The sequence below is a fragment of the Corylus avellana genome, chromosome ca3 (assembly GCF_901000735.1).
Source record: "Corylus avellana chromosome ca3, CavTom2PMs-1.0".
Classification (NCBI taxonomy): Eukaryota; Viridiplantae; Streptophyta; class Magnoliopsida; order Fagales; family Betulaceae; genus Corylus; species Corylus avellana.
The window spans coordinates 7152222-7161858 of NC_081543.1; positions in this window are offsets into that span (position 1 = coordinate 7152222).

Genomic DNA, 9637 nt, shown 5'->3' on the forward strand with positions numbered 1-9637 from the left:
GTGTTCTTCTGATCATTGATATTATTTTCTAAAAAACAGGAAAAAAAAAAAAAAAAAACTTACCCCCAGTGGTCTCATATTTTTTTGAAAAATATTAGGTATTCTCTTGGTCTTATGTAGATATTATTTTCTAAAAATCTAGTAAGAGAAATAATCATATAAGGGTCAATTTCTTTTATATTTTTTTTAAAAAAAATATCCATCTAAAGCCAAAAGAACATCAAGAGAATACTTAGCATTCTTTTTATTTTTTATTTTTTTAAGAAAACAATATTCACGTAGGATTATTAAGACAACACCAAAAACAATTGTAATATTTCTCTATATCATAAGTACTAATAGATGGTATGGTATATTAAGTACTTTAGCCTTCATTAATTATCATTTATGTTGCTGCATGTTGCTGCTGGTTCGGTGGCCCCTGTTTAATTATATATCTTCATGTGATGGAAAACGTTTATGATTATCTATGAAATTATCTTCAACAAAATGGGTGGCTTATACTAGGGAAAAGTTTGGTGAACATGTATCTTATTGGCCTCAAACTGGATTTGACTATATCCACTTACGACAAGGCATGCTCCTCAAAGTCATATAGATGGGCTACATAGAGGTCAAAGGAATCTAAGGAGTCAATGAATAAGATATTTCGTTTTCCCATTCACCGAAAGATTTCGTTTTCCCATTCACCAAAGGATATTTCGTTTTCCCTTTTGCCAAACAATATGAGATATTTTAACCCACAATCATGACAATTAAGAATAATGAAGTTCTAAATTAAATTTGAAATTTGAAATAAGAAAATATATTGTTTGGCTATAAAGGCTGTCAACTTATTGGTTTGGGAAAAATCTACTTTACCCTTCTAAGTTTTGAGAATTTTTTAATTTGAACCCTAAAGTTTAAAAATTGACAATGTACTCCCATAATATTTCAAAAATTTTCAATTTAAACCTTCCGTTACTAATTTTTATTAAATTGGACGGAAATTTATGAAATTACGTAATTACCAATTTTTAAACTTTAAAGTTCAAATTAAAAAATTCCTGAAATTTTATAATGGTAAAGTAGATTTTTCCCAATTGATTAATTAAGCTGTCAAAAAAGAAAAGCCTGCTAAAAATAATAAGAGTTATCTACCTTGTAGAATTATATTGGATTACCAACAAATTTTCAAAGTTGGCCAAGATGAGAGTCCAATGTGGGAAATCTAACTTTGAGCTCGAACCTGCATTTAGCATTGTTCTTATACAGTAAAATGGTAAGTGGTCAAAACAATCCCTCAAATGATAGAAATTTACTTGTTGATGAATTCATAAAATACTTCAAATTTCCCTCTAAAAAGGGTAATTAAGAAATAAAAAATTCTACCCACTTGATTATTAGAAACAAGTAATTCAACACATCCCCAAAAAATTAAAAAAAAAAAAAAATAACTCTTAATTTGGAATGGAAGAAATAACATATACCAATAGTTTTGATCAAACGATCAATTTAAGGTTCTATTTGTTTCGACGTAAAATATTTTTTTTGTTGAAAAATATTTTCTGCGAAAAATAATTTTTGATGTTTGGCATGTACAGGAAATCATAAAATTGTTTTATATTTTTTTTATTCAATTATATTAAACTTTAAATTACGATAAAGTCTTAACCGAGTCCTAGAAAAGTTCCAACAGTGGTTCAATTAGGTCCCGACGAAGTCTTGATGGTGGCTCCGCCGAATCCTAGCAATGTCATGACTAGGTCTCGACGAGTCCCGATCAAATACAAGCAGTGTCCCAATTGAGTCTCAGATGAGTTCTAACCGGGTCCTGACAAAGTCTTAATTGTGGCTTCGTCGAGTCCTAGAGATGTCCCGACCAGGTCCCAACAAGTTGTGCTCCTGTTCTGATCGGGTTCCAACAAGTCCCGATCGAGTCCATGCGGTGTCCCGACTAGGTCCCAGCTGAGTTCCTGACTGAGTCTCGACGGTGTCCCAACAGAGTCCTAGCGGAATCTCAATCGGGTCCCGGCGGGGTCCCGATCGGATCCTGGTAAGGGTAGGCAAAAAACAGCCCAACCCGCCTAGCCGGGTTTTAGTGTTTTTTTGGCGGATACTGGTTGAAAAAATGAAACCCGTGCGGGTTGGGTCAGGCCGCTGGTATAGTTTTTTTAAAAGAGGCAGGTACTCGACCCGCTCCTATCCGCCCCGCCCATGATGCTTAAAACCCTAAATTCCTAATATCCTCTCATTTCACGCACCGTCCAAACTCTCCAGACCCAGCACCTCTCTCACTCTCTCGGTCTCTTGAGTCTCTTAGTCTCCTCTCTCAGACTTACTCTCGTCAGAACTACTCCTCTCTCACTCTTGCCGGCGGAGGATTTCTTGAACCGTACCGCTCCTCTCTCTCACTCTCTAGGAAGTGAACTAACACGCTCTCTCTCTCTAGTCTCATGACTCTCACGGTCTCATCCCTCGGCATCAAGTAAAGAAATCTCATCTTCGGTAAAAAAATCAATCCCAACCCAATTTTTTTTGAAAATACTATCAAAAAAAATCAAATCCAGTGGATACCCGACCCGCCTCAACCAACCCGACAATTTAAACCCGCCCGCCCAACTCGAAAAATCGGTGGATAACCCACATTGTATACGGGTTTTGGGTATGGTTTTTTCAAACCTGCCTCGGTAGGGTTGAGTAGCCGAAAAATGCCAAAACCCGCCCGAACAGACCCCGTGTCCACCCCTAGATCCTGGCAATGTTCTAATGGAGTCTTGGCGACGTCATGACTGAGTATGTCGGTTTGCGAATGAAATGTTCAAACTCAAAAAAATAATTTATGGTTTTCAAAAATGAAAATCATTTTACAAAAATTAAAGAGGCTTTTTTGGTCGAACCAAAAACATTTTCTGTTAAATATTATTTTCTTTTGTACCAAACACTCGAAAATACAAAAAAAAAATATTTTATAAACATCATTTTACACCGAAACAAGCAGAGCCTAAAACAAAACCATGACTAATTATGTTTGAGTAGCTTATTATAAGTTAAACCAATATGTAAAGTTGAAGAAAATGAATTATTTAGATTTACATAAGCATGATATTTCTTGTGTCTTAAAAATAGAAAGAAGCCTCTACACGCTACACAACTTGTATTTTAATAAAATAGACCCTTTTTAAATCTAAGATGCTAAATAAACAAACATTTGAGTATTTAAAAAATCTAAATGTGTTTAATGACAGTTCACACAGGATTTTGGTTCACACAATTGGGGTCAAAAGGGGAAAAGCACACAAATGCTAAAGAGGGATACGTGCTTTCCAAGACCCAGCCGTATTTTTTTTTTTTTTTTTTGTAAGAAAATTACAAGAAACAAAGAAACAGAGCAAAACAGAAAATTAAAAGGGGGGTGGATCTTTTCCACTACAAATGGGGAAAGAGGGAAGATGGGGTAGGTGAGTGGGAATGCAGCCGGAGAAAACTCTTGCCGCGGCCCAGTAAGCCACATGGTGGGCGCAGAAGTTTGCACTTATGTTAATTTTCCTTGCCTTCCATGAAGAAGAGGAAGGAATGGAGGAAATTGAGTCCGAGATGACATTCGCAGTTTTCCAAGATGAGACTATCGAAGGGTGTTGAAGAGCTGTAATAACAACCTGGGAGTCACCTTCCAGAGAGAACACTGAGAGCTCCAAAGATGTAGCCAGAGAAATTGCAAGAGAAGCTGCCAAAGCTTCCCCATACGTTGGGTCACATAAGGGGCTAATTTGAGAAATAGCCTTTATAATTCTCCCATTTGAGTCCCTGCAAACAGCACTTTGAGCAGAGAATGACTCACGAATTGCTGTATCAAAATTTATCTTGAAAGTATTAGGCTCTGGAGGGGACCAAAGTTCAGTGGGGGAACTCTTTTTCCAAGCCTCAAAATGATCCAAAGAAACTTTTTTGACAGAGCAAGAGAGGGACCTTGCATCTGGGATTACACCATTATGAATTGCCTGATTTCTGCTGAACCACATAAGATCACAAAAAACAGAAGCAAATATTTGAAATAAATGAGCATCTTTTTTAGGGATGCCCAAACCAAAGCAAGGATTGATAATACAGTTTAACCATTCAGACAAATTTAAATTAGACCAGACCAAAGAATCAAGAGGCCAGAAAGAGTCTCTCCAAATGATCCTTGCAAAACTGCACCGAAAGAAAAGATGTTCAAGAGAATCTATATCAGTTTTGCAGAGGGGACAAAAAATATCAGAAGGAGAGATATAAAAAATCTCACGTGGCCTTTCTTTGGTTGGAATGATGTTCCAAGCGATCTTCCAAAGGAACATCTTTAGTCTATCACAGAGGTTAAGTTTCCAGAGCTTTTTCCAAAAATGGGGGGGGAGGGACGGATGGGGGGAAGAGGGGTGGGAATTTCGGATCAACTTATAAGCTGAAGAGGAGGAGAAAAGGCCATTGTTTGAGGGGGTCCAAAGGAAAGAGTCCCCTTCTAAAGGGCAGATTTTGATTTTAACAATCTCATCCACCGAGGCTGAATCAAAAAGGAAGCTCAAAAGAGGCACATTCCAAGAGGGGTCCGAGTTAGAGAATAAATCTTTAACAAGGAGATTAGGGAACAAAGAGTTGCTCCCATTGATGGAGGAAGGGATGAAAGAGGAAAGGGTGGGAATCCAAGGAGAGTCCCACACCGGCAGAGAGGAGGACCTATGAATATTTGGACAGGCTCCTAGAGACAAAAAATGCCGGGACTTTAAAATCCCTTTCCAAAGCCAAGAGCTGGCAGCAGAGGGGGAGGAAGAAAAAAAATTAGAGGAATGAAGATACTTACCTCGCAACTGGTCCGCCCAAGTGCATCTGAAATTTGTAAGAATCTTCCAGCCAAGATTTGTAATAAGAGCCAAATTTGCATCCTTCATACGCCTAAAACCCAGGCCTCCCAGAGCTCGAGGAATACAAAGAGAGTCCCAAGATTTAAGGGTGACATTTCTAGACTTTCCAGAAGGAAACCCCCACCAGAAATCCTTAAAGAGCTTATCCAACTTATCACAAATGCCTCTAGGGAGGAGAAAAGAGCTCATTGCATACGTGGGAATGGAGGCTGCCACCGATTTAATAAGCACCGTCCTGCCGGCTTTAGAGAGAGATTTAGCTCTCCACCCTTCTATTTTCCCTTGAACCTTTTCCACAATATCATTAAAGGCCTTTACCTTTGAGTTTCCAAACAAAATAGGGAGCCCCAAATATACAGACTTTGATGCGTTATGGGAAAAGGGGAGGATGCTTAGAATATGCTGTTTGGTGATTACTCCAGTGTTTTTGCTGAACTGGATTGATGACTTTTCAACATTAATAGATTGCCCAGTCCACCGAGAATACCTTTCAAAACATTTCTGGATACAAGTTGCTTCAGTGACAGAGGCCCTACCAAAGATGAGGAGATCGTCTGCGTAAAGGAGGTGGGAGATAGCTGGGCAGTTCCGGGCTATCTTGAGACCTCTAAGGGAACCAGAAACTTCTTCTTTAAGTAAAAGCCTTGAGAAAACCTCTGTGCCGAGAATGAACAAAAAAGGGGACAGAGGATCCCCTTGACGCAAACCCCTCTCCGGGGAAAAATTTCCAAAAGGGCTGCCATTGATGAGGACCGAGAAAGAAGGAGAGGAAATACAAATCTTGATCCAGTTTAACCAAATAGAATTAAAACCCAATTTCTGCATCACAGCCAAGATAAGGCTCCATTCCATCCTATCAAAAGCCTTCTCCATATCCATCTTTAAAAACATTAGACCACCTTTTCCTCTTTTCTTCTTGAAAGTATGTAACAGTTCATGGGCAAGGATTGTGTTGTCCTGAATATTTCGATCTGGAACAAAGGCCGATTGAAGGGGAGAAATAAACCTTGGAAGATGGGCCTTTAACCGGGAAGCTAAGATCTTGGACACAATCTTGTACACTATGTTGCAAAGGCTAATTGGGCGAAAATGGCCCACTGAATGGGGGCCCTTTCTTTTAGGAACCAAGGCAATAAAGGTATGGTTTTGCTCTTGGAGTAAAATATTTTCTTTGAAGAAACCCCAAACAAAATCCAGAACATCACTTCTGACAATCGCCCAGTACTTTTTATAAAACAAAGCTGTAAAACCATCCGGGCCCGGCGCTTTTGTGGAGCCAAGACTAGACAAAGCACTTACAATCTCTTCTTCAGAAGGAATAGCACAGAGAGCTTCATTGTCATCATCAGTAATAACAGGGGAGAAAAGGTCCAACATCTCATTCTCTAAGCCAGGGGAGGAAGAGGAAAACAAGTTAGAAAAATAGTTGATGAAAGAACCTCCAATCTCATTTCTGTCCGAGACCCAAGCACCCGAGCTCTTTTTGAGAAAATCAATTGCATTTGATCTGCGCCGAATCAAAGTTGAGGAATGGAAAAATCTCGTGTTTAAATCTTTGCATGTCAACCATTGCTCTCTGGATTTATTTCTCCATAAAATCTCTTCTTTCACTAGAAGGTCTTCCAATTTTTTCTTGATGTTTTTCTCTAGCTGAGAATTTTGAACAGTAGGGGAGCTCCTTTGGATCCAATCCAGCTGAGTGAGAGAGTCCTTGATATTTTTCTGGATGTTCCCAAAATATTCGGAATTCCACCGTTTTAAGGCAGCTTGAGTATGCTTCAACTTTTTTATCAGACAGAAAGCTGGATTCCCATTAACAACAAAATTCCAGGCTGCTCCAATAACTTCACTGCAAGTGGGATCTTTTGACCAAAACTCCTCAAATCGAAAAGGCCTAGGAATGAAGCTTGAGGTGATAGAAGTATTTAGGAGGATAGGAGAGTGGTCAGAGGAGAAAGCTGGGATGTGCAGAACCGAGAATTCGGGGAAGAGGTGAACCCAACTACTGGAAGCAATTCCCCTATCTAGTCTTTCCTTTATGATGTTCCTCCCCCTTCTGTTATTACTCCAAGTAAAATTGTTCCCAGTGAATCCCAGATCAACCATATCTGCTAAATTTAAGAAGGAGCGAAATGGGCAGTTTGAGGAGCTTGCATGAGGACGTCCCCCTAGCTTTTCTGAACTATCCAGAATATAATTAAAATCTCCAATACACAACCAAGACCCAACAAAGTTCTCACCAATTTTAAACAGATGGTCCCAGAAGACAGGCTTATCACACCTACGAGGGGGACCATAAACACAAGTGATCATCCATGGCTGGATCACTGGGTCCGAATAGCACCAAGCGGAGATGAAATTTTTATTCATGTCAAAACATTCAATATCTACACCTGCTCGCCAGGCTAACAAAAGCCCTCCACTAGTGCCAGCGGGAGGGACCTGAACTAAAGAGTAGAAACCAAGTCTATTCACAATAACAGTAGCTTGAGGAGTAGCTGTTTTAGTCTCAGACAAAAAAATAATATCAGGGTTTAGAGTCCTGATAAGAACCCGTAAGCTTCGGATTGCAGAGGGACGGGAGAGCCCCCTGCAATTCCAGGAGAGGAGCTTCATTGATCATTTGGGGGCATGGCCAAGCCCGCCTCCTCAGCTTTTGAGTTACCCATATCACCACAAACTTCCACTGAAACCACTGCCACTTCCTGGACTTCCTTCTTTCTTCTAGCCGCCTTAAAAATCTGCCTAGTAGTATGATTTTTGGATTCATCTTTTAGGGTGGGGATCAAGACAGCTTCTTCTGAGGGGATTGGAAAAATAGGCTTGATAGAGGGACAAGAAAATCCTTTCCTGGATTGAGAAAACTCATCATTTCCTCTAGCTCTTTTCTTTGATCGGGGAGAGGAAGAACCATCATCATAATTTGAAGCCGTGGGTAAACAAACAGGGGGAGGGGGAGATTTTTTCAGAGGGACGGTTTTTGGAGGTCGAACAGGGTAGGGGGCTTTTCTGGGAATTTTTTTGATGTTCAGAGGCTTTGACTGTTTGAGGGGAAAAAGGTTTAAGGGGTTTTTCTTTTTAGGGGAAATGGGATTAAGGCCGGATACAGGAGAATGGGCCCCGATAATATCAACCTTGGAGGTGGAATTATGAGAGACAATTTCTGCACTGACTATTGGGTTATCAAACCAATTTAAAGTAGGGCCGAAAGAGGGAGAGGGGGCCAGAGAAGGGTTGGGCTGTTGGGAGTTAGTGGAAATATTTGGGCCCAAGGAAATGATGCTATTTTTAGAAGAGGAGGGGTCTGAATGTATATGGAAAAAGTTTAGGTTGGGTAAGGAGTCAGCAGTGGGGGTAAATTGGATAAATGGTTGATTGAGAGAAATCTGGGCATTTATGGTGTTGAAATTTCCGATGAGAGGAGAAGGGATTTTATTCGGCTCTTTTAATAAGGGGGATGGGAGGGAAGGTAGGAATAACGGGCAAGGCTCTCCAACCGAGGTAGCAGTGGGGTCAGAGGAGGGATTGATGGGACTAGGAGTTTTCTGTGAGATTGATGTTACGTGGGTGTGGTTTACTAGGGAAGTGCATGCATGGGGAAGATGAATATGAGGGTTAGGGTTTGAGCAAATTACCTGGGACTGAGTTGACTCAGGTTCTGAGACATGAGCTGAGTTGCGTTCTGGGTTGGAATAAAGTTTAGGTTGCTCCATTGCTCCTATTCCACGAGAGGGGGCAGCTGAGGATCTGAAACTGGAGAAATTGGAGGCAATAAGAGAGACTTTATAATCCTTTGCAAAATCTGAGTTTCGAGGGACCCGACAGGCTGCTTCCTTGTGCCCAATTAAACCACATGAGACACAGTAGTCTCCCAAACGCTCATACTTTAGAGAACACCATGTAGAAGAGCCCACTGCTCGCTCCAACAAAAACCCCGGCTTCAGAGGTTTACTCACATCAAATTCAACCTGGATTCGGAGGTAGCTGCGACAGAGCATCCCGGAATCTTCAAAGTTTTCCACCTCCAGGAGTTTTCCTAGACCTAGCCCAATGGCAACAGCACTGGTTCGGGTCATATTCCTTAGAGTGAGATCATGAATCTGAACCCAAAAAGAGGAAGTGCTGAATTCAATCTCATTAAGAGTTTGATCCAGGGACCACTCTTTTAGAACTAGGAGAGAGCTTTTCACGTTCCAAGTGGGCTGTTTCATAATCCTAGTTTTGTGGTGTCGTTGGGTGAAAGTGAAAATGAATTTGTAAGGGTTATTTGTGGTTTGGAAAGAAAACGGGACCGCAAAATGCCAGGCTTTGATAAGAGAAGCTTCAACTTGGAGAGGAATGATGGGTCTTTGAGCAATAATTTTACCAACTAGGGCAAAAGGACCTTCTGTGGTAGCATTTGCATTTTGGGATAGGTGATTAACAGGTTCATCCCAGGACAGAGCAGAAGTTTGTGAGATGAGTGTATCCAAATCCATGAGGTAAAAAAAGAGAAGGTCAGAAAGGTGTGGTGAGGGATAGTAAGGAAACAGGAAGAAGCAAGGATGGAGATCAAGAAAAAAAGTTAAGAGGTTTGGAAACAGGGTTCCAGAGAAAGCTCCTAACCTTGGAGCTCAGAGATTTTGACCCAGCCGTATTTAATGCTAAAGAAAGTGTACAATTTTGTAGTAGCCCAAGAATGACGGCATAGGGGGTGTCTGTTAAACAACACCCCACCGCACCACACTGTTTATGGATCACGGTACTGTTTATAGATAAAT